This window comes from Pleurodeles waltl, chromosome 11, assembly GCF_031143425.1.
Source record: "Pleurodeles waltl isolate 20211129_DDA chromosome 11, aPleWal1.hap1.20221129, whole genome shotgun sequence".
Classification (NCBI taxonomy): Eukaryota; Metazoa; Chordata; class Amphibia; order Caudata; family Salamandridae; genus Pleurodeles; species Pleurodeles waltl.
Window position 1 is genome coordinate 23,896,829 of NC_090450.1, and position 24,675 is coordinate 23,921,503.

Sequence of the window (24,675 nt, forward strand, 5' to 3'; positions counted from 1 at the left end):
ACTGCCATGTAAGATGTACGAAATTACAGGTAATGCCAGAAAAATTCATAGAAGGGCACGATAGTCATGTCTGCTTAGGAGATCAACTCCACATTCGCGGTATTGTGGCTTGTTTAGGATTGTGGTGTATTTGTACATGTGTAAGCCTGAGGGGATTTTAGGTCTTGCCTACCCAGACCTAGTCCCATTAAGGGTTTTAGAATGTACTGGGGGTTTACAGCCCTCCCATTGCTTCCCATTGGTTACCTTCATTGGCACTCTGATTTGCTTTCTTCTTATCCATTGGCTTGCCCTCCCCTTCTTGTGTTTGTTTCTGCCCTCAAGTATAGCCTCATTACTATCCTTTTGATTGGCTGACTTGTATCCTTCCACTGCTTACTTATAGAGATATATTTTTCCTATTTTTTGTTACGCACACATTGATAGTGAATCTGTTTTCTAGCGGTTGTGTTCTTCTCCCATACTGAATGCCCACCACAACGTTCGGTGTTGCTCTCTCCCTAATCTGTGCTCACTGTTGCTTTCTATCAAAAGCTTTTCCATTACCCAACTCCCCTACCGTCCATGCTCCATGATCTTCTCTCTCTCTAATGTGCTTATTCCCCCCCTCTGTGTTGCTCTTTCCCTCATGTGCTGCTTTTCTCCTCCCCCCACTCCCTTTATTGTTATTTTATTCTGCCCATTCATGCCCTTCTGCTTCACTCCAACCTCCTGCTCCTCCTAGCCCACTTCACCACCATCTTTTTTTAATAATTGTATTATTTTCATGAGACAGGCTAGAAGTTGCTGCTAACCCCTCCCTTTAACAAAAAGCAGTTCACACTAGCAACATTTCACTTTTTTACTTTCCAGTCTGTAAAAAATAGTGACCAAGTCATTTCTTAGGTAGAGTCATGTATGGTGATGTTTACTTCATTACGCATGCAAGCGCCTATTACATGGAGAGCAACATCACCGCACTTTAAAAAAATGTTTTTCCCAGTGCAGCATAGCAGTACCAAGAAAATGTTTTTTTGCTGATGCTATAAATTGGCAAACAGCATTGGTAATGCCAACAGCTCCATAGATCCAAAAGGTTAGGCATCTTGACAAAGCCAATTCTTATATAAAAAAAGAACTCACACACATTCACTGGTGACCACCTCGAGTTCAGAGTGACCCACAAACATTGGTGAGTCAATGTCCATAAGTAGAAACAAATAGCATGTTTAGACCCTGCCTGGGTCTGAAGCATCTCTACTACTGCCATCCAGCTCACATCAAACAAACACATTTTGTTTTGTTCCAGCCCATAAATTCTCAAATTGTGGTCCATGAGCATTTTAAAATAATTTGCCTTATTGCTCTATATATGCTCTTTAATAGTCCTCCTTCCATCACCAACAGCTGGTGGACTTGCAAACCCCGTGGACATCTCTACGTCTGATGGCCATTAGTCTCTTGCGCACATTTTCTGTGTATATTAGCCTTCCTCGTCTCAATCCTCTTCCCGCCCTCCCACTCTCATCTCTTTCTCATAACACCTTTCATGTTACATTTATTTCTTTTGTGCTTTTACTAGATGACCTCTGGGGAAGAGAGGAAGTCATAAGAAGGAAGAGGCGGGGCAAAATGTTAGTATGGAAAGAGAAGACGGGCTAACGTATATACATAGAGAAGAAAAGCCTTCATCCCAACTACAAATATAGGTAACATCAGAGAGGTGGTACTCCTTACGGAGTAAGGACTGGAGCAAGGAAGGCAGATAAGGGGGTTATGAGTTTTAATCGAGGCCTATTTGTGAATTACTGAAGAAATTCCAGTCATTGCTAAAATCAGCAGAAAATGTCCTTCACAGCACAGCTTTACCCACAATAGATGCTAATGAAAATACCCCACACTTTTAGAAATTAAATGGAGTATGATTACGTCAGTAAGACAACTAATGTTAGTGGAATGCCACAATAACAGGGAGCTGGAAGAGCTGAGACCATTTGTAGGTCAGTGACAGGACGCCAACAAATCTTTCAAGCCCATTTTAAAATCAGGTTGTTTCAGAGCTTGAAAGAGTATTTTTCAATGAAGAATGAACAGGGCCTATTCACAAAGGCATGGATGGGTACATAAAAGGGTACTCCTGTAGTACCTCTCTCCGTAAACATAAATCAGCCCAATGACACTAGCCAAAAATACAAGATCCTGTGAAAAACAAAAAATAGAATCAAAAAAGCAAAAAAAAAATCGAAGCATCGCTTTTCTCACATATCTGAACCTTGGAGGTGCTCAGGTATGTTTTTCGTAAATGGTTTGCCAAAGTACACCAGAGCATTACTTCTCATTAGCAGCACATCATGCAGGCCCCTATCAGAACATTTCAAGCCAGTGGAAAAGTTGGTTAAGCAGTATCCAAATATTTGTATCACATGCAAATCAGATGAAAGGGTGTGGCCCAATGGAAAGCAAGAATTGGCATAGCCAATACGCCTGGCCCTGGTAAGCCTGCAAAGTATTTTTGGCCAAAATATGTATAGAATAGACATTAAAAGTTTTTAAAAGTAATACAAAGTAAAACAGCCGCCTTCCAACGGGTGTGTGCCTATGTTTGCAACAACAAAAAAATATGATTTGGGTTGAGGATACTGGCATGATCCCATAATCCACTTTCCCTGATATGAAAGGCAAGCAATCTCACGCCAGTTCACACATTCCCACACCGTGAAAAGTGACAAGTCACACTGAATTCAAGTCTCTGCAGTATGCAAAGCACCAGTGCCAACCCAGTTTATCTAGTTTCTCCAGCCCCTCTACATGCCCTGCAGCTGGGAGGGCCTTCTTGGCTGAGTGTGAGTGGAGCAGGGGAGAGCCTCCACCCCAGGACAGACCCTAAGCAGTGCGTAAAATGGGACAGAGCTGGAAAGACTGCTTCCCACCAACCCATCATGCTCTCATTCTTCTTGGAAAGCTGGTGGCCCACTCCTAGACCCAGCCAACATCCACCACAGAGGAAAGAAGCTTTTATTAAAAACGGAAAAAGCACAGCCACACATGTAGCCCCCTCCCAATAACACCCGACATCTTCCCTTCATTAATTAACCTCAGTGAATCTATCCTCATTCAAAATACTGGAGGAAATGCATGACATCTGAAGAGCACAAACTCAACAACCTTAATACAACTAATCATACTAGGAAACATAAACACATATTACTCACCTATATAAATGCAATTTACAATTAGATTTAAAATTGCGCATGTAGAGAGGCAGCATGGCACGCATAACATTATTTCACAGATGGATGCCTATCCTTAGCCCAGAATAAATGTATCAAAAATGCATTTGTCTATAAACTAAACTTTTGCATTATAAATCTCGTACACAGTACCGCGTTTCTAAAACAAATCGCAGCCGTTGGAATTGTTACATACATAAAGGGAACAATGCAATAAACACATGACATAAAATGCATATCATGCGCAAAGTTATTAAATAACACATGTTATACTCTCAGGCACAAAGGGGTGACAGGGTTCCCCTTAATCGCACAATGCTTCCAAATCCCAGCGTGGCATAATAAGAAATCCAGGTCTGGGGCTCTAAGCGCCTTATCAAGCGCTTGTCAGCAGACAGGCTGTCTCGGAGTGAGTGAGCAGGGTGAGGGAGGCTTGACTGCCAGGCAGTGCCAGCCGCTGGAACGGGCACTTCTAGGGGTGTGTAGGCTGTGGATATGCCAGCCCCTTCATGCTGTGAAAGGAATCCCCTAGCCCTTGCCCCCTGGGGGATTAACAGGTGTCCTGCCAGGCCAGTCTGTCCCTGGGTGCAAACATTCATTCACAGGCACTAGAAGGAGTGTGTCAGCCCCCCCAATACCCAGGGTCACTCCATTTCAGTCTCTATCTCAAAGGTAATGTTCTGTCTAGAACTGAGAGGTGGGCAGAAAAAGGAAACTAAGCCTGAAGAGGGAACTGGACTGTCAACTCTTCCACCAGAGTGCCCCAAAACAGGTTCCAAGGCTTCTGGGAGCAGAATGGTTTTGTACTTTCAGGGGTGGAAAGCAAGTGGAGCCGCGGTGTTTCAAGGCATTGGCAAAGTGGGTATTTGCAAAGGTCCCCCCCGTTCGAGGGGACCCTGGCAAAGTGAACTTTCTCTCTCTAGATCACATTTCTTTTTGTCTATCTCAACCTTTAACGTATCATTCAATATTGTTTGGCATCATGGGACTCGAATTAGAAGGAATGGATATTAAACTGCAAAGTTGTCCCCAACAGGGGCTCCTAAATGATGTCTTTTACCAGGGCCCGCACGATCCTTAAGGCAACATTGGAGAGAAGTTAAGCAGAACGGATGGAAAAGTTAGCTCACCTCTTCCCGCTCAGAGAACATAACAACCAATAAATTGCAGATTGCAAGCCGGTTCCCAAGAACTCTTCAACACAATCAAACAGTAACTTATTATGCACATGTAATGCACAGAGCACAGAGGACAATCATGTGCATTTATTCCTGAAAAAAAGAAAATCTATGCCAAGGATTGCAGATTTGCAAATGTCCCAGTTATAGAAACTTTTTGTAAATCACCCCCAAACACCCCCCCCCCCCCACCCCGCCTTCAGAAGCAGTTTTCTGCCCTTATTTTCTGCTTCTCCCCTTCAGGTCCCACATCCCAGGATCGCCTGAAAGGAGAACGGTAGTTCTTCAGAATATAACATTAGTTCATATGGGCCTTGTCTGATGGGATTGGAGCCAGAGGCCAGGACAGGACCTTGAACTGAGAGTTTTACTCCTTGCTCGGGCATGACACCACAACTCTGCCATGGACCCCGAGTCACTGTAATGCCAGCGGTCGCGAAAGTGCCATCATACATCCTTACCCACAGTTACATCACAGGTTTGACCTCTTTTCCCATCACTTAGGTTTTCATGTGATCATCGTGAACACACAACCCTTGATTCTTCTCATGCCCTTGTTTGTTTTTTAGCTCCTTGGATTTATATGTTTAAATGTATATTTAATGTTTGCAGTTTATGGTGAAACAGATTGTAAACAACACAATTCCACCAACATGAAAATGTGCTATCATCTTGAAACCAGAACTAGGGCTGTGGAAGGTGCTACAGAACCCACTAATAAGCTTGAAATAGCTGAGAAAGCAAATTACCAATAATGAGACCCTTGTGTCTTTTTTAGGTCGAGCGTGCAAGCGTTAGGTCGAGCACGCAAACGCTCTGGCCTGGTGCAATCTCTCTGTGGGCTTTTAACCACGCCCACTGCGCACCCATCACTATTACTCGTTCGTGGGCTTGCCTTTCAAAAATCCTTTAGCATTGGTAAATGCTTTACGTTTGTCCCTCCTCGGGGCAGTTTTGTTACCACCTTGGCCATCGACCTGGCTACATGGATAATTCTACTTTTGCTGATATATTTGACTGCGAGCAAACTTAGCTTTCCTTTTGTGTCTCTCCTTCGCGCTCATGGCGGCCGTGGCACTTTGAATCGACTTACTTATGTCAACTGTTTTACTTTTCATTTTCAATTTTTGTGGCAAGTTAGGAATTTACAATGCTAATAGCTCTAACTCGTTTTTTCTTGGAGCGGTTACTTTGCCTTCCCAACAGGCTGTGAAATATGAAGACATTTCATATGACAAATTATTTTAACTTGTAGATTGATTTGTGCTTTGCCTTTCTCAGACTGCCAGAAGCTAGAGCCAGGAGAATGTGAAAATTAGAAGTTTTATAACGCAAATGTAAATAAAGACATATACTTACTTTACGAACATACAATTTTTTAAAAACACACATCAACAGCACGGAAACTTCAAAGGAGCCACTTTGTTGCTTAAACCTGAAATGTGACAAATACAAAGATTTTAGTAAGGACACAACAAACATTTTGTTTGTAGAAGACGTTTTCTAAAAGGTTACACTGCTCTGATTTTTCTCAATTGCAAATATGTCAATTTTTAATTTAAAATTCAGGCAACTTCAAGCACAAGGTCATTAAAATCACGATATTTTGTGATGTAAGAGTTAAATTAAATGTGTTATTGTTGCAGCATGCCACGTGTCAAGTACATTACTCGCTGGTGCTTATTTTGAGAGCTGTGCAAAGGGTAACCAAGTGCAGAAACCTGAATTCTGCACACCTTAGCATATGTGTCCTTTGTGGCTTTATGTGCAGAAACGTCTACATGTTGCTGTTTCACAGCATTCCTGTCCAGGTAAAACCACATGATGGCAAGTAAAATCCGTGCATCATTACCACCAAAAAATGTACAAGAATTTTTTTCTAAATCATTAAAATCATTGTATTGTCATGTGGAATGACTTGCTTTTACCGTTTTAAAACAATGCTAATTTCAGGAGTAAAGCCCAGCTCAAACTTTATTTACACTCATGGCATTTACTCAAGACTAATCAGAGTTCTCTAAATGTGCCACCCTTGTGTTGGTTTAATCTTTCTGAGTTGGAACTTTGCATTTTACATGTTTGACTTTCAGGTAGTTGATTTCTACATTCTTTCACTGCATGATAATAATTCAAACTGAGGTTTAAGTGATATTTTGAGGCCTTCACACAATGTGCACTATTGGTACTCATGTCCTGATAATCCATAGTATTGCCGCCTGGTCGTTCAATACTATGTGAAAATGACCTATATGTTAAAAATGCTCTTCAACAGGTAGCACATTCCGATAGCACCTATTGTGCTCTGGGCTATCACATAAACTCCCAAGTGTATTACAAACAAATAACTTAGAAATCAGGCAGCTTAAATCATAAGTGATATCACACAAATGTGAAAGCAATAAATGTTCATTAATCACAGTTGATTGGGGAGATAGGAGGAAACATAGCCTGCTAGTCTGTTCTCAGCCCCCCCTTGCCACAGCAGGGGTCTGGTGCAGCCCTTCTTGGGATGCTCGGTTACAGTGGGGGCTTTTGGACATGAGTTCTGATAGCAAAGGCTTTATGCTGTAAGGCTGTGCCCAGCATCAGCTCTGCCTGTGTTTGATTGTGTTAGAGGTACGGAAGCCAGATCCTTCCGTATTTCCAGGGCACTGCTTTCATTCAACAAATCAGTGCATTCGCTGAGTATTCTTTCTTTGATTTTGATTGGACCAGGTGGATAAAAATACCTGACAACAATGATCTGGGAAAAAGAAAAGATTGGAAGCTGTTGGATGAGACGGTGTGTGCCACATAACTTTTGTGTGCCTAGTCGCAGCTAAATATTCATAAAAAAGGCATTTTCAAGGTGCAATATCGAGGGGTATAAATTTATGAGAAAGTCCTCAAGCATCAAAGGCTGTCAAGAAATTAAGAAGCTTCAGTGGGCAGGAACCGTGCTTCTCAAGGTTGCGTAATACTCAAACATGCAAAGCACCCCAAAATTCAGACTGAGAGCATCCCAGTGGCTTCAAATGTGTACACGAATTGATCACCAATAGAGACTGCATTGAATAGATTTATGTGAAGGAGGAAAACCCTGTCTCCAACAGAGCATCGTAAATTATGAAAAGTAGATCATTTCTTGCTGCCCGGTTCGCAGTCCAGGTGTCTTGGCGTGAGATTTAGTTGGTAATTGGTACACTTGCTTAGAGTTGTGCTTTGTGTCAGTTGTGCTGGGATGACTACGCATGGCTTTGGCTTTTCGTGGGATGGGCCTAATAATGTGGCTCTTTTTGTTGTTGTGCATGTGGTCCTGGGAAGGTTCTTGCAAGGAAGCAGCCACCATCATACTGGAAGACACTCAAATGCCTTTGGCAACACTGCCTCCCTTCACCATCATGATAGCTACTGATTACTTTATTCACCCCCAGCCCCCTACTGTGCTTATGCTGCACACTGCAGGAACCCAACTGGATGAGAAGAACTCTTGGTTTTGTAAACTGAATAATACTACATTTTGATTAAGTTGCAGCCTTCAAGGTCTAGCTAATGCTAGTGCAAGAGAAGTAGACTGACATCATATGACCGTGTTGAGACCACAGTGAATCAGTGCTGCAGTGTGCAGGCTGCGAGTGAGGCTGATGGTGAATTAGCACGAATGAGTGGAGACCAATTCACAGAGTTAAATGTGCTCCTGTATATTTACTCACGTGCAGTGCGTAGTATGTTAACAAAAGAGTTCCGGTGCACAAACCTCTGCTCCAAAGCTTGTGGCGGGTGCATTGAAAGACCGGCGCCGAAATACCAAGGAAGGTACTCTGAAATCCACCTCATACCTCTTTAATCCACCACCAGACACTACCTGGCCACTTTTTCTCTCTCTTGCAGATTCCTTCTTTCTTCTTTTGTGACTATTTTTATGTCTTTCTCTTACTCAATCTTTTAAATTTGTATGATTTTCCTCTTAGGCAGAAAAGTAAGTGTCCCCCCCCAACAAAAAAAATAAGTGCCAGTGACCCTAATCAGCATTCACCAGCTCAAATTAACCACTGCTCACGTGTAAACTTGTTTCTATGCCTAAGTGTGTTTCTTCACTATTTTGCTAGTCGCCGTGCCGGAGTGGAGATCTATACTTAGGGGTAGACTGACATGCCTCGAATGTATTCACAACAGTAAAGTTACTGTAAGTAACTTTACATCCATATTTTAGTTTCTGACTAGTTGGTGGACTGGTCCGACACTGCGGCGGAGGCATCCACCATTGAAATGGAAACCTCTGTTACCCAGGTGGAGATCTCTCTATGGGATAGTATTAAAAATGTAATTTATTATCAGAAAACATGACAACATTTTAATGTATAATATAAGAGTAAATTATGCAAAATATTATTAACCTGGAACTTATCAAACAAATTGTTACACCATATGAACACATCAAATTAAGGGTGTATTAAATAACACATCAATTAAATTTATATATATTAATGTTTAAACAATAATAAAATACTACCTTCAGTGCCAAATGTTTGTATTTAATATTTTTAAATGTAATTAAAAGACATACATTTAATTGATTTTTAAACTTTCTATACTTTATTGTGTAGGCATTTTGGCAGTTCTGCATATACAGTAGAAGAAAATGTACTTGAACTCCTGTTGAAGTTCGAGCCAGTTTATTGAAAAAAAGCAATTCAAAGTCTGTGACCCGCACCCACAGAGTACAAAATGCTAATCATATACATCCACAAATAAATTTACAGGAATTTAAACAAAAGGCTCCAATGGAGATCATTTGGCCAAAACCCAGCATTGCAGGCGTGTAAGAAACAGGTGTGACATTCAGCCTTCAAAATGATCTAAGAATTCAAAAGTTTGGTAATGAGCAAGCTGCTGGAGAATTCTCGCTTACTACTGCAAAGCGTGAAACTACATCAGACACAGTGCAGCGCGGTTCTACGGTTAACATCAGTAAGTAAGATGGCAGCCGTGAACACAGTAGCGCTAAGCCAAATCAGAAAACTCTCACAATACGTACCAACCTCCTCTCATCCAAACGAGCCCAAGCAGAAGGTAAGAGTCCTCGACTGGGGCAGGCTTTACCGGCATGAAGGATCAAGAGGATCAATTTTAGACAAAAGATGTGGATTCAAGTCTTTCCGGAACCCACCGAAGGTCACACCACTAAATACACTGATCTGAAGGACACACCCATACCGGCCCTACAGGAGATTAAGGGGTAGAGAGTGGTGTTTGCGGGTAAACATCTGTTTTCAATTTGTTGATACTCACTGCAGGCTCAACAGGTGGTCCTATCCTACTCCAGGAGGGACTGCTCCCAAAATATGACTGTCACTGACCAGGCAATGCCTCTGGGATGAATCGGAGGGGATAACTTTCTCACTCTCTCCTTCTTCGAACTGACTAACAAACATCACTGCTAAGACTCCTGTGGCAGGATTCGCCTTGGCATAGGCGACTGGCACCGGCATTGTCCCAGAATGTCATTGTTAGAATATCAAGTGACATAAACATTGAGTCCTAAATATTGGCTTCTTTGACTTGATAAAACAAACTATAAAACCAATGAGAAATATATTTCTGTAGAGATATTTCAGACATGATATTTAGGTGAGATGATGTTTCTTATCACAAAAGTCTGATATAGAGCCTGGCAGGCTGCCAGGTACTGGCACAAGCCCTGATTCATGACCTAGGAAGAAGGCTGCTCATATCCCAGATGGTGTTCCATTATTTTTTGTTTTTTAGTGGATTTGCACTGTATAATTACACACACCTGCATTTATACACAGGCCAGGGAAACACAGAAACACCAATGAGTGCCCAGTACAATTCTACATCTTGGCGAATGGGAACTGGGTGGGTGGGTCCAAACCAAATTCCTGGTGAAGTCAGGATGTGTTCAGGGACACTAAACTAAAAATGTCACTTGATTAGGCAATAAGCGTTCGATAAAGGAAAAAAAGCAATAAGATTTTGCTGAACTATTGAGGCTTGACACACACAAACGTATTCCACCATAGATTTGAGCGATCTTTTATGAGAGTAAACAATTTCAACTGGATAACTAAACCATGTCCAGTCCTGCTACCGTGTAACCACTGGTGCACAATGAGCATTATTTAACAGTGCAAAAAGAGTGAGCCAAGCCCCTCTCAACCTGACTGAAGACACAACCCAAGTAAAAAGTGCATTCTGCAAACATTATGTGCAAAGCACAACTAATCATACAATGAGTGTGTCATGTAAACATGGAGGGCGGGATTACTTTACTGCGAAAAGCAGCATCTCCGTTAAGCTTGTGGAGCCATAAAATAGACGGATGCCCAGGGCTAAACGACCTGAGTGGTCAGAATAGGGGACAATGAGATACTCGCTCCCTGCCACTCGCAGCCCAACTATATATATATATATATGTCATTTTATCGCTCAGTGAGGATGACACTGTGTCAATCCTATGCTTAAAGATTTTGCTGTACAAATGGCAAAAGACTTTGTCACTATCTAGCTCGGCAAGGATAGCACTGTGCTGATCCTATGGTTAAAAACTTTGCTAGATAAGCAGACATTTGAGGTGAGCCAATCTAGAGTGTCGCTGGTGTTGCAGGGTGCTCCTTACTAGAGCAGCTATCACCTAAAATTGGGAACTTCCCAGAGTTCTCCTTTGTTTTTTGCATATATATATATATATATATATAGAGAGAGAGAGAGAGAGAGAGATACACAATGTGACATAAGTGACCGTGACAAACTACACAGCCTGGCTATTAGAGATTTAGGCCCATATTTGTACTTTTTTTGCGCCGCATTTGCACAGCTTTTGCGCCACTTTTTGGACCTAAAGCGGTGCAAACTTACAAAATACAATTGTATTTTGTACGTTTGCACTGCTTTTGCGTCACAAAATGATGCAAATGTGGAGCTAAAAAAGTATAAATATGGGCCTTAGGTTGGTGACAGTAGGGAGCATAGTATATGCATAAATGTTTAATTCGACTGATGACACAGGGAGCACAGTTTGTCCTCCAATTGCCCTTTGTCTGCCATTTGGGTGTGAACCCTTAAAGTAGGGTTGTTCCTTGCGGGTTTCATGCGAATTCATCACCAACTACCCATGGACTCAATTTGCCAATAGCATTTTGTCCTCAAAACGGCTTTTCTGCTGAATACATTTATTCAAACTTTTCTTGTAGATGGAATCACTTAGATTCAGTTGCTATAAGTCTGAAAGACCTAAATTCTCTATACTGTTCTGCAAGTACGTTGCAATGGTCTTTCCCGTTAGAGATTAATTTAATCCTATGGAGGTATGCTGCTGTGTCTTCGTGGGCGTTCCTCAAAGGGTGACAGCATCTGCTCAGTCTTTACTTTGCCATCAGTACTCCCTGCTGTTCCCGTGCTGCACACAGAGCTCATCCAGTGCACCTCACTACCTGTCATCAGCACTACCTGCTGTTCCAGCACTGCACACAGAGCTCACCCAATGCACCTCGCTGCCTGTCATCATCACCACTCCCCGCTGTTCCAGTGCTGCACACAGAGCTCATCCAATGCACCTCACTGTCTGTCATCATCACCACTCCCTGCTGTACCAGTGCTGCACCCCACACAGTGCTCACCCAATGCACCTCACTGCCTGTCGTCAGCACTACCTTCTGTTCCGGTGCTGCACACAGAGCTCATCCAATGCGCCTCTGTAGGAGGCTGGACTGGCTTGTAGTGAGTACCAAGGGGTACTTGCACCTTGCACCAGGCCCAGTTATCCCTTATTAGTGTATAGGGTGTCTAGCAGCTTAGGCTGATAGATAATGGTAGCTTAGCAGAGCAGCTTAGGCTGAACTAGGAGACGTGTGAAGCTACTACAGTACCACTTAGTGTCATATGCACAATATCATAAGAAAACACAATACACAGTTATACTAAAAATAAAGGTACTTTATTTTTATGACAATATGCCAAAGTATCTTAGAGTGTACCCTCAGTAAGAGGATAGGAAATATACACAAGATATATATACACAATAGCAAAAATATGCAGTATAGTCTTAGAAAACAGTGCAAACAATGTATAGTTACAATAGGATGCAATGGGGAAACATAGGGATAGGGGCAACACAAACCATATACTCCAAAAGTGGAAAGCGAACCACGAATGGACCCCAAACCTATGTGACCTTGTAGAGGGTCGCTGGGACTATTAGAAAATAGTGAGAGTTAGAAAAATAACCCTCCCCAAGACCCTGAAAAGTGAGTGCAAAGTGCACTAAAGTTCCCCTAAGGACAAAGAAGTTGTGTTAGAGGAATAATGCAGGAAAGACACAAACCAGCAATGCAACAACTGTGGATTTCCAATCTAGGGTACCTGTGGAACAAGGGGACCAAGTCCAAAAGTCACAAGCAAGTCGGAGATGGGCAGATGCCCAGGAAATGCCAGCTACGGGTGCAAAGAAGCTTCGACTGGACAGAAGAAGCTGAGGTTTCTGCAGGAACGAAAAGGGCTAGAGACTTCTCCTTCGGTGGACGGATCCCTCTCGCCGTGGAGAGTTGTCCAGAAGTGTTTTCCCGCCGAAAGGACGCTAACAAGCCTTGCTAGCTGCAAATCGTGCGGTTAGCGTTTTTGGACGCTGCTGGGGCCCAGGAGGGACCAGGAGGTCGCAAATTGGACCTGAAGAGAGAGGGGACGTCGAGCAAGACAAAGAGCCCTCACTGAAGCAGGTAGCACCCGGAGAAGTGCCAGAAACAGGCACTACAAGGATGCATGAAACGGTGCTCGCCGAAGTTGCACAAAGGAGTCCCACGTCGCCGGAGACCAACTTAGAAAGTCGTGCAATGCAGGTTAGAATGCCGTGGACCCAGGCTTGGCTGTGCACAAAGGATTTCCACCGGAAGTGAACAGGGGCCGGAGTAGCTGCAAAGTCGCGGTTCCCAGCAATGCAGTCCAGAGAGGTGAGGCAAGGACTTACCTCCACCAAACTTGGGCTGAAGAGTCACTGGACTGTGGGGGTCACTTGGACAGAGTCGCTGGATTCGAGGGACCTCGCTCGTCGTGCTGAGAGGAGACCCAAGGGACCGGTAATGCAGCTTTTTGGTGCCTGCGGTTGCAGGGGGAAGATTCCGTCGACCCACGGGAGATTTCTTCGGAGCTTCTGGTGCAGAGAGGAGGCAGACTACCCCCACAGCATGCACAAGCAGGAAAACAGTCGAGAAGGCGGCAGGATCAGCGTTACAGAGTTGCAGTAGTCGTCTTTGCTACTATGTTGCAGGTTTGCAGGCTTCCAGCGCGGTCAGCAGTCGATTCCTTATCAGAAGGTGAAGAGAGAGATGCAGAGGAACTCGGATGAGCTCTTGCATTCGTTATCTGAAGTTTCCCCAGAGACAGAGACCCTAAATAGCCAGAAAAGAGGGTTTGGCTACCTAGGAGAGAGGATAGGCTACTAACACCTGAAGGAGCCTATCAGCAGGAGTCTCTGACGTCACCTGGTGGCACTGGCCACTCAGAGCAGTCCAGTGTGCCAGCAGCACCTCTGTTTCCTAGATGGCAGAGGTCTGGAGCACACTGGAGGAGCTCTGGACACCTCCCAGGGGAGGTGCAGGTCAGGGGAGTGGTCACTCCCCTTTCCTTTGTCCAGTTTCGCGCCAGAGCAGGGGCTAAGGGGTCCCTGAACCGGTGTAGACTGGCTTATGCAGAATTGGGCACCTCTGTGCCCAACAAAGCATTTCCAGAGGCTGGGGGAGGCTACTCCTCCCCTGCCTTCACACCATTTTCCAAAGGGAGAGGGTGTCACACCCTCTCTCAGAGGAAGTTCTTTGTTCTGCCATCCTGGGCCAGGCCTGGCTGGACCCCAGGAGGGCAGCTGCCTGTCTGAGGGGTTGGCAGCAGCAGCAGCTGCAGTGAAACCCCAGGAAGGGCAGTTTGGCAGTACCAGGGTCTGTGCTACAGACCACTGGGATCATGGGATTGTGCCAACTATGCCAGGATGGCATAGAGGAGGCAATTCCATGATCATAGACATGTTACATGGCCATATTCGGAGTTACCATGGTGAAGCTACATATAGGTAGTGACCTATATGTAGTGCACGCGTGTAATGGTGTCCCCGCACTCACAAAGTTCAGGGAATTGGCTCTGAACAATGTGGGGGCACCTTGGCTAGTGCCAGGGTGCCCTCACACTAAGTAACTTTGCACCTAACCTTTACCAGGTAAAGGTTAGACATATAGGTGACTTATAAGTTACTTAAGTGCAGTGTAAAATGGCTGTGAAATAACGTGGATGTTATTTCACTCAGGCTGCAGTGGCAGGCCTGTGTAAGAATTGTCAGAGCTCCCTATGGGTGGCAAAATAAATGCTGCAGCCCATAGGGATCTCCTGGAACCCCAATACCCTGGGTACCTCAGTACCATATACTAGGGAATTATAAGGGTGTTCCAGTAAGCCAATGTAAATTGGTAAAAATGGTCACTAGCCTGTCAGTGACATTTTGGAAAGAAATGAGAGAGCATAACCACTGAGGTTCTGATTAGCAGAGCCTCAGTGAGACAGTTAGTCACTACACAGGTAACACATTCAGGCACACTTATGAGCACTGGGGCCCTGGGTTACCAGGGTCCCAGTGACACATACAACTAAAACAACATATATACAGTGAAAAATGGGGGTAACATGCCAGGCAAGATGGTACTTTCCTACACAACCCCCCCCCCAAACGAAGGACAATAAGACTAGCCATGACCTGATGAGTCTTCATTGTCTAAGTGGAAATATCTGGAGAGTCCATCTGCATTGGAGTGGCTACTCCCAGGTCTATGTTCCACTGTATAGTCCATTCCCTGTAGGGATATGGACCACCTCAACAATTTAGGATTTTCACCTTTCATTTGTTTTAGCCAAAGTAGAGGTTTGTGGTCTGTCTGAACAATGAAGTGAGTGCCAAACAGGTATGGCCTCAACTTCTTCAGAGCCCAGACCACAGCAAAGGCCTCCCTCTCTATGGCAGACCAAAGCTTTTCTCTAGGGGTCAACCTTCTACTAATAAAAGCAACAGGTTGATCCTGGCCCTCAGAATTAAGTTGTGTTAGGACTGCCCCTACTCCTAATTCAGATGCATCAGTTTGGACATAGAATTTTTTAGAGTAACAAGGGCTTTTCAGGACAGGTGCAGAGCACATGGCCTGCTTCAGCTCCTCAAAAGCTTTCTGACAGTTTGCTGTCCATAATACCTTTTTAGGCATTTTCTTGGATGTGAGGTCATTAAGAGGGGCTGCAATGGAGCCATAGTTCTTAATGAACCTCCTGTAATACCCAGTGAGGCCTAGGAAGGCTCTCACCTGAGTTTGAGTGGTAGGGGGAACCCAATCAATAATTGTTTGGATTTTCCCCTGAAGTGGTGCAATCTGTTCCCCACCAACAAGGTGTCCCAGATAAACCACCTTACCCTGCCCTATCTGGCACTTTGAAGCCTTGATAGTGAGGCCTGCCTTTTGCAGGGCCTCCAAAACTTTCCATAGGTGGACCAGGTGATCATCCCAGCTGGAGCTAAAGACAGCTATATCGTCCAAATATGCTGCACTGAAAGCTTCCAGCCCTTGCAGGACTGTGTTCACCAACCTCTGAAAAGTGGCAGGTGCATTTTTCAAACCAAAAGGCATTACAGTAAACTGGTAATGTCCTCCAATGGTAGAAAATGCAGTCTTAGGTTTAGCATCTTCTGATAATTTGATCTGCCAATACCCTGCAGTCAAATCAAAAGTGCTTAGATACTTGGCAGATGCCAGTGTATCTATGAGCTCATCTGCCCTGGGTATAGGGTGAGCATCAGTTTTGGTTACCAAGTTGAGACCTCTATAGTCTACACAAAACCGCATTTCCTTCTTTCCATCTTTGGAATGGGGTTTTGGTACCAGTACCACAGGAGAAGCCCATGGACTGTCAGAGTGCTCAACCACTCCTAGTTCTAACATTTTCTGGACCTCTTGCTTTATGCAGTCCCTGACATGGTCAGGCTGCCTATAGATCTTACTTTTGACAGGTAAACTGTCTCCAGTATCTATAGTGTGCTCACACCAAGAAGTGGTACCTGGCACAGTAGAGAAGAGTTCAGAGAATTGATCTAGGAGATTTATGCAATTGTCTTTCTGCTCAGCAGTAAGACAATCAGCCAAAACTACACCTTCCACAAGAGCATCTTGATCTGTGGAAGAGAAGAGATCAGGTAGAGGATCACTGTCTTCTTCCTGTCCCTCATCAGTTGCCATGAGCAGGGTGAGATCAGCCCTGTCATAGTAGGGTTTCAGGCGGTTGACATGGAGCACCCTAAGGGGACTCCTGGCAGTGCCTAAGTCAACTAAATAGGTGACTTCTCCCTTCTTTTCAACAATTGTGTGGGGACCACTCCATTTATCTTGGAGTGCTCTTGGGGCCACAGGCTCCAAGACCCACACTTTCTGCCCTGGTTGGTACTGAACCAAAACAGCCTTCTGATCATGCCATTGCTTCTGGAGCTCTTGGCTGGCCTGAAGGTTTTTACTGGCCTTTTTCATGTACTCAGCCATCCTTGATCTGAGGCCAAGTACATAATCCACAATATCCTGCTTAGGAGCTTTTAAAGGTTGTTCCCAACCCTCCTTTACAAGTGTGAGTGGACCCCTAACAGGGTGTCCAAAAAGAAGTTCAAATGGGCTGAAGCCCACTCCTTACTGGGGTACCTCCCTGTAGGCAAAAAGGAGGCATGGTAGAAGGATATCCCATCTCCTGCGGAGTTTTTCAGGGAGACCCATAATCATGCCTTTGAGAGTTTTATTAAATCTCTCCACCAGTCCATTTGTTTGTGGATGATAGGGTGTTGTGAACTTGTACGTTACACCACACTCCTTCCACATGGCCTTTAAGTATGCAGACATGAAATTGCTTCCCCTGTCTGATACTACTTCCTTTGGGAAGCCCACCCTGGAAAATATTCCCAGGAGGGCCTTTGCCACTGCAGGAGCTGTAGTGGTCCTTAAAGGAATAGCTTCAGGGTATCTTGTGGCATGGTCCACTACCACCAAGATAAACCTATTGCCTGAAGCAGTAGGAGGGTCTGGGGGGCCAACTATGTCAACCCCTACCCTTTCAAAGGGAACCCCAACCACAGGCAGTGGGATAAGGGGTGCCTTTGGGGTGCCACCTGTCTTGCCACTGGCTTGACAGGTTTCACAGGACTTACAAAATTCCTTTGTGTCCTCAGACATTCTAGGCCAATGAAACAGGGGAACAAGCCTGTCCCAAGTTTTCATTTGTCCTAGATGTCCAGCTAAGGGAATGTCATGTGCCAGTGTTAGGAGGAACTTTCTGTACTCCTGAGGAATCACTAATCTCCTGGCAGCTCCAGGTTTAGGATCCCTATGCTCAGTGTACAAGAGGTTGTCCTCCCAGTAAACTCTGTGAGAGTCACTGACATCCCCATTAGCTTGTTTGACAGCTTGCTGTCTGAGACCCTCTAATGTGGGACAGGTTTGCTGTGCCACACTCAGCTCCTCTCTGGCAGGCCCCCCTTCACCCAAAAGCTCAGCAGTGTCTGCTTCCAGCTCCTCTGGTGTAGGTTCTGCACAGGGAGGGAATTCTTCTTCCTTAGAAGTAGAATCCACTGTAGAGGGAGGGATAGTAGGAAGTGGTTTGCTTCTACTAGCCCTAGCTTTAGGGAGCACTTGGTCCATTGTTCCAGGATCCAAGCTTCCCTGTCCTTTTTGCTTTTTGGCCTGAGCCCTTGTCAAAGTAAAAATATGCCCTGGGATGCCCAGCATTGCTGCATGGGCCTCCAACTCCACATCTGACCAAGCTGATGTCTCCAAATCATTCCCTAATAGACAGTCTACAGGTAAATCTGAAGCTACCACAACTTTCTTTGGACCAGTAACCCCCCCCCCCAGTTGAGATTAACAACAGCCATGGGGTGGCTAAGTGTGTTGTTGTGAGCATCGGTTACTTGGTACTGGTGACCAAGTAGGTGTTGTTCAGGGTGGACCAGTTTCTCTATGACCATAGTCACACTGGCACCAGTGTCCCTGTAGGCCTGAACCTCAACACCATTTATTAGGGGTAGCTGCTTGTACTTATCCATATTAAGGGGACAAGCAACTAAGGTGGCTAAATCAATAGCCCCCTCAGAGACTAACACAGCCTCTGTGGCCTCCCTAACAAGGCCAACCCCAACTAAATTACCAAAAGTGAGCCCAGCTACTCCCTTGGATTGGCTATTAGTAGGTTTGCTCCCACCACCACTGCTATTAGTAGGGACACTAGGTGTAGCAGTAGGGGTTGTAGTGGTAGGAGCAGTGGTGCCTTTCTTTGGACAACTGGGATCTGTTGTCCAATGGCCTTTTATTTTACATAAATAGCACCATGGTTTCTTTTCCTTGTTCTGATTAAAGGAGGATTTGGACCCACCACCCCCACCAGAGTGTTTTTGTGGGCCTGATGAAGACTCATTTTTAGATTTGTCCCCACCCTTGTCTGAAGACTTACCATCCTTCTTTTTGTTGCCATCTTTGTCACCCCCTGTATGAACTTTTCTGTTCACCCTTGTTCTGACCCATTTGTCTGCCTTCTTTCCCAATTCTTGGGGAGAGGTCAGATCAGAGTCCACCAAGTACTGGTGCAACAAATCAGACACACAATTATTAAGAATATGCTCTCTCAGGATTAAGTTATACAGGCTGTCATAATCAGTAACTTTACTGCCATGTAACCACCCCTCCAAGGCCTTCACTGAATGGTCAATGAAATCAACCCAGTCTTGTGAAGACTCCTTTTTGGTCTCTCTGAACTTTATCCTGTACTGTTCAGTGGTTAAGCCATAACCATCCAGGAGTGCATTCTTAAGAACTTGGAAATTATTAGCATCATTTTCTTTCACAGTAAGGAGCCTATCCCTTCCTTTTCCACTAAATGATAGCCATAGGATAGCAGCCCACTGCCTTTGAGGGACATCCTGTACAACACAGGCCCTCTCAAGTGCAGAAAACCACTTGTTAATGTCATCCCCCTCCTTATAAGGGGGAACTATCTTGTGCAGATTCCTGGAATCATGCTCTTTTGCAGGATGACTATGGGGAATACTGCTGCTGCCACCATGGGTATCTAAACCCAACTTCTGTCTTTCCTTCTCTAATTCAAAAGACTGTCTATCCAAATCCAGCTGTTGCTTTTTAAGCTTCAGTCTGGTTTGTTCCACCCTCAACTTATTGAGTTCCCTCTCTAACATTCTGTCATCAGGGTTGGTGGGAGGGACATTTCTAGAAACAGAGCTATGATGGGAATGAACAGAAGGAGACCTGTCCCTTACAGATGCCACCCTAACAGCTTGGTTTACAGAAACATTACTACCAGTATGGTGAGAATAAATTATTTTGCTATGATGTGAGACAACACTATTTATATGGTGTGGCTCATCATCATTACCATCTATGCTAGATTGTCTAGTAATGGGCAGGCTAGGAAGTTTCTTTCCTGAATCTTTTCCTGGGGGAGTCCCTGAATCAGATTGAGAACTATTAGGTACTTTTTCAACAGATGAGGCACCTATGGCCTTATCCTGTTCTCTAAGCATGTTAAGTAACAGTTCCAAGGAAGGATTCTTCCCTACACTCAAACCTCTCTCTATACAGAGACTCCTTGCTCTTTTCCAGCTAAGGTTGTCATATGCAAGTTTGGACAGATCAACACTTTGGCCTGTGCCAGACATTTTTTTTAGAGAGAGTTAAAGTGATAGAAGAAGAGAAAAAAGTTTTCAGAACTTTTTTGAAAGACAGAAAAAAACTTTTTAAACTTTTAAGAACTTTTTGAAAGTTTAGAAGTACTTTTCAGCACTTAGAAAAGAGTGAAAAGAGGAAATGCAAAACTTTTTGGCTATGTGTATATACACTGACCTTGTTTTGTATAATTTTCTCTTATGAAAAGTACAATGACAAGAGTGGTAAGTAGTCTCAAGCACTTATCCCACCACTGCACAACCAATGTAGGAGGCTGGACTGGCTTGTAGTGAGTACCAAGGGGTACTTGCACCTTGCACCAGGCCCAGTTATCCCTTATTAGTGTATAGGGTGTCTAGCAGCTTAGGCTGATAGATAATGGTAGCTTAGCAGAGCAGCTTAGGCTGAACTAGGAGACGTGTGAAGCTACTACAGTACCACTTAGTGTCATATGCACAATATCATAAGAAAACACAATACACAGTTATACTAAAAATAAAGGTACTTTATTTTTATGACAATATGCCAAAGTATCTTAGAGTGTACCCTCAGTAAGAGGATAGGAAATATACACAAGATATATATACACAATAGCAAAAATATGCAGTATAGTCTTAGAAAACAGTGCAAACAATGTATAGTTACAATAGGATGCAATGGGGAAACATAGGGATAGGGGCAACACAAACCATATACTCCAAAAGTGGAATGCGAACCACGAATGGACCCCAAACCTATGTGACCTTGTAGAGGGTCGCTGGGACTATTAGAAAATAGTGAGAGTTAGAAAAATAACCCTCCCCAAGACCCTGAAAAGTGAGTGAAAAGTGCACTAAAGTTCCCCTAAGGACAAAGAAGTCGTGTTAGAGGAATAATGCAGGAAAGACACAAACCAGCAATGCAACAACTGTGGATTTCCAATCTAGGGTACCTGTGGAACAAGGGGACCAAGTCCAAAAGTCACAAGCAAGTCGGAGATGGGCAGATGCCCAGGAAATGCCAGCTGCGGGTGCAAAGAAGCTTCGACTGGACAGAAGAAGCTGAGGTTTCTGCAGGAACGAAAAGGGCTAGAGACTTTTCCTTTGGTGGACGGATCCCTCTTGCCGTGGAGAGTCGTGCAGAAGTGTTTTCCCGCCGAAAGGACGCTAACAAGCCTTGCTAGCTGCAAATCGTGCGGTAAGCGTTTTTGGACGCTGCTGGGGCCCAGGAGGGACCAGGAGGTCGCAAATTGGACCTGAAGAGAGAGGGGACGTCGAGCAAGACAAAGAGCCTTCACCGAAGCAGGTAGCACCTGGAGAAGTGCCAGAAACAGGCACTACAAGGATGCGTGAAACGGTGCTCGCCGAAGTTGCACAAAGGAGTCCCACGTCGCCGGAGACCAACTTAGAAAGTCGTGCAATGCAGGTTAGAGTGCCGTGGACCCAGGCTTGGCTGTGCACAAAGGATTTCTGCCGGAAGTGCACAGGGGCCGGAGTAGCTGCAAAGTCGCGGTTCCGAGCAATGCAGTCCAGCGAGGTGAGGCAAGGACTTACCTCCACCAAACTTGGGCTGAAGAGTCACTGGACTGTGGGGGTCACTTGGACAGAGTCGCTGGATTCGAGGGACCTCGCTCGTCGTGCTGAGAGGAGACCCAAGGGACCGGTAGCTTTTTGGTGCCTGCGGTTGCAGGGGGAAGATTCCGTCGACCCACAGGAGATTTCTTCGGAGCTTCTGGTGCAGAGAGGAGGCAGACTACCCCCACAGCATGCACAAGCAGGAAAACAGTCGAGAAGGCGGCAGGATCAGCGTTACAGAGTTGCAGTAGTCGTCTTTGCTACTATGTTGCAGGTTTGCAGGCTTCCAGCGCGGTCAGCAGTCGATTCCTTATCAGAAGGTGAAGAGAGAGATGCAGAGGAACTCGGATGAGCTCTTGCATTCGTTATCTGAAGTTTCCCCAGAGACAGAGACCCTAAATAGCCAGAAAAGAGGGTTTGGCTACCTAGGAGAGAGGATAGGCTACTAACACCTGAAGGAGCCTATCAGCAGGAGTCTCTGACGTCACCTGGTGGCACTGGCCACTCAGAGCAGTCCAGTGTGCCAGCAGCACCTCTGTTTCCAAGATGGCAGAGGTCTGGAGCACACTGGAGGAGCTCTGGACATCTCCCAGGGGAGGTGCAGGTCAGGGGAGTGGTCACTCCCCTTTCCTTTGTCCAGTTTCGCGCCAGAGCAGGGGCTAAGGGGTCCCTGAACCGGTGTAGACTGGCTTATGCAGAATTGGGCACCTCTGTGCCCAACAAAGCATTTCCAGAGGCTGGGGGAGGCTACTCCTCCCCTGCCTTCACACCATTTTCCAAAGGGAGAGGGTGTCACACCCTCTCTCAGAGGAAGTTCTTTGTTCTGCCATCCTGGGCCAGGCCTGGCTGGACCCCAGGAGGGCAGCTGCCTGTCTGAGGGGTTGGCAGCAGCAGCAGCTGCAGTGAAACCCCAGGAAGGGCAGTTTGGCAGTACCAGGGTCTGTGCTACAGACCACTGGGATCATGGGATTGTGCCAACTATGCCAGGATGGCATAGAGGAGGCAATTCCATGATCATAGACATGTTACATGGCCATATTCGGAGTTACCATGGTGAAGCTACATATAGGTAGTGACCTATATGTAGTGCACGCGTGTAATGGTGTCCCCGCACTCACAAAATTCAGGGAATTGGCTCTGAACAATGTGGGGGCACCTTGGCTAGTGCCAGGGTGCCCTCACACTAAGTAACTTTGCACCTAACCTTTACCAGGTAAAGGTTAGACATATAGGTGACTTATAAGTTACTTAAGTGCAGTGTAAAATGGCTGTGAAATAACGTGGACGTTATTTCACTCAGGCTGCAGTGGCAGGCCTGTGTAAGAATTGTCAGAGCTCCCTATGGGTGGCAAAAGAAATGCTGCAGCCCATAGGGATCTCCTGGAACCCCAATACCCTGGGTACCTCAGTACCATATACTAGGGAATTATAAGGGTGTTCCAGTAAGCCAATGTAAATTGGTAAAAATGGTCACTAGCCTGTCAATGACAATTTGGAAAGAAATGAGAGAGCATAACCACTGAGGTTCTGATTAGCAGAGCCTCAGTGAGACAGTTAGTCACTACACAGGTAACACATTCAGGCACACTTATGAGCACTGGGGCCCTGGGTTACCAGGGTCCCAGTGACACATACAACTAAAACAACATATATACAGTGAAAAATGGGGGTAACATGCCAGGCAAGATGGTACTTTCCTACAGCCTCGCTGCCTGTCATCAGCACTACCTGCTGTTCCTGTACTGCACCCCACACGGTGCTCACCCAATGCACCTCGCTGCCTGTCATCATCACCACTCCACGCTGTTCCAGTGCTGCACACAGAGCTCATCCAATGCACCTCGCTGCCTGTTATCAGTACCCCCTTCTGTTCCTGTGCTGCACCCCACACAGATCTCATCCAGTGCACCTCACTGCCTGTCCTCAGCACTACCTGCTGTTCCAGCTCCGGACCCCACACGGTGCTCATCCAATGCACCTCGCTGCCTTTCATAATCACCACTCCACGCTGTTCCAGTGTTGCACACAGAGCTCATCCAATGCACCTCACTGTCTGTCATCATCACCACTCCCTGCTGTACCAGTGCTGCACCCCACACAGTGCTCACCCAATGCACCTCACTGCCTGTCGTCAGCACTACCTTCTGTTCCGGTGCTGCACACAGAGCTCATCCAAAGCACCTCCCTGCCTGTCATCAGTAATCCCTGCTGTTCCGGTGCTGCACACAGAGCTCACCCAAAGCACCTCACTGCCTGTCGTCAGTAATCCCTGCTGTTCCAGTGCTGCACCCCACACAGTGCTCACCCAATGCACCTCACTGCCTGTTATCAGTACCCCCTTCTGTTCCTGTGCTGCACCCCACACAGATCTCATCCAGTGCACCTCACTGCCTGTCGTCAGCACTACCTGCTGTTCCAGCTCCGGACCCCACACGGTGCTCACCCAATGCGCCTCGCTGCCTGTCATCATCACCACTCCCCGCTGTTCCAGTGCTGCACACAGAGCTCATCCAATGCACCTCACTGTCTGTCATCATCACCACTCCCTGCTGTACCAGTGCTGCACCCCACACAGAGCTCACCCACTGCACCTCACTGTCTGTCATCAGTACCCCCTGCTGTTCCAGTGCTGCACACAGAGCTCACCCAATGCGCCTCACTGCCTGTTATCAGTACTCCCTTCTGTTCCCGTGCTGCACACAGAGCTCATCCAATGCGCCTCGCTGCCTGTCATCAGCACTACCTTCTGTTCCAGTGCTGCACCCCACACAGAGCTCACCCAATGCACCTCGCTGCCTGTCATCAGGACTCCCTGCTGTTCCAGTGCTGCACACAGAGCTCACCCAATGCACCTCGCTGCCTGTCATCATCACCACTCCCTGCTGTACCAGTGCTTCACCCCACACAGTGCTCACCCAATGCACCTCACTGCCTGTCATCATCACCACTCCCTTCTGTTCCTGTGCTGCACACAGAGCTCACCCAATGCACCTCACTGCCTGTCATG

General features: G+C 45.7%; 1 long non-coding RNA gene across 2 annotated transcripts in view; it reads right to left on the bottom strand.

Annotated features, from left to right (window-relative positions):
* LOC138265267 (uncharacterized) overlaps positions 1-24,675 on the bottom strand; it is a 196,852-nt gene that overhangs the window by 71,455 nt on the left and 100,722 nt on the right. For both annotated transcript variants that reach the window (XR_011199330.1, XR_011199329.1), the window contains exon 3: positions 5,747-5,822. This is a non-coding gene — a long non-coding RNA (uncharacterized lncRNA). The remainder of the gene's footprint in view (positions 1-5,746; positions 5,823-24,675) is intronic.